The following is a 974-nucleotide window of genomic DNA, read 5'->3' as shown; positions in this document are numbered from 1 at the left end:
AAAATTGAAACTCTAAACAGAATGAGAATTACAATTTTCACTAATATATATTATATTTTAGAATATATTAGTTAAAATATAATTCTCATTCTATTTAAAGTTTAAATTTTATATATAAATATTTTACATTCCATATCCAGTGTTTTATTTTAATGTAAAGATTTCAAATGCCTTCAAATAGTAAATTGTCGGAACATTTTTGACGAATATAATAATTTCGTTGTCTGTATAATAAACGTTGTTAAATGTTAGCCAAAATTATATGCGGGTCTATATTTTAAATGAGGAAGGACTAGCACATTAGTTGGTCCAATTCTAGGGATTTAGATCACTTCTCCACCAAACAATCTAAACTTGTCACGAAAAGCGTGGTACATTAAATTGCGCCCCACTAAATGGAGGGAACTGTTATATATACAAATGAAGGTAGCGGAACAATCAGATCTCTCGTTATTTAGTTAATTTATACATGCATTTTATATACATGTATTTATTTCAAATTCTAGGAGCAATACATTCAATTTTTTACTTTTATTAAAATATTTGTTATTAAATTCTAAATACATAAAATAAAATTAAAATTTTTAAAGATATAGACATGTTCGATTGGCATGTCTATATGCTGCTCCATCAGAGGCGGCCATAAAAATGCTGTGGTTTGATAGTTTATCAGACACAACATACAAATAAGATTGAATATAAGTTGAATTTTTTTTTTGCTGGAAATTAGACGGATAATAATAGGTATTTTGTAAAAATTTCACAGTTCTAAAATTTATGTGTCTTGGTTCCTGTTAACTGTATGATAGTTATAAACTTTACAAGAAAGTCGATTTAAGAACATAATTTTTTCTTATATCAAGTAGAAAAATATCATAGTCTTGCCTTATTTTCAAACTACTCCGTTTTCTCTTCTTCTTTTTCTATATGTTTTCATTATAATTAATATATTTTCTTTTGTAATTTTTAGGCTG

Source organism: Teleopsis dalmanni, chromosome 2 (assembly GCF_002237135.1).
Source record: "Teleopsis dalmanni isolate 2A chromosome 2, ASM223713v2, whole genome shotgun sequence".
NCBI classification, from domain to species: domain Eukaryota; kingdom Metazoa; phylum Arthropoda; class Insecta; order Diptera; family Diopsidae; genus Teleopsis; species Teleopsis dalmanni.
The sequence above is the reverse complement of the archived record's forward strand: the minus strand, read 5'-3'. Positions refer to the sequence as shown.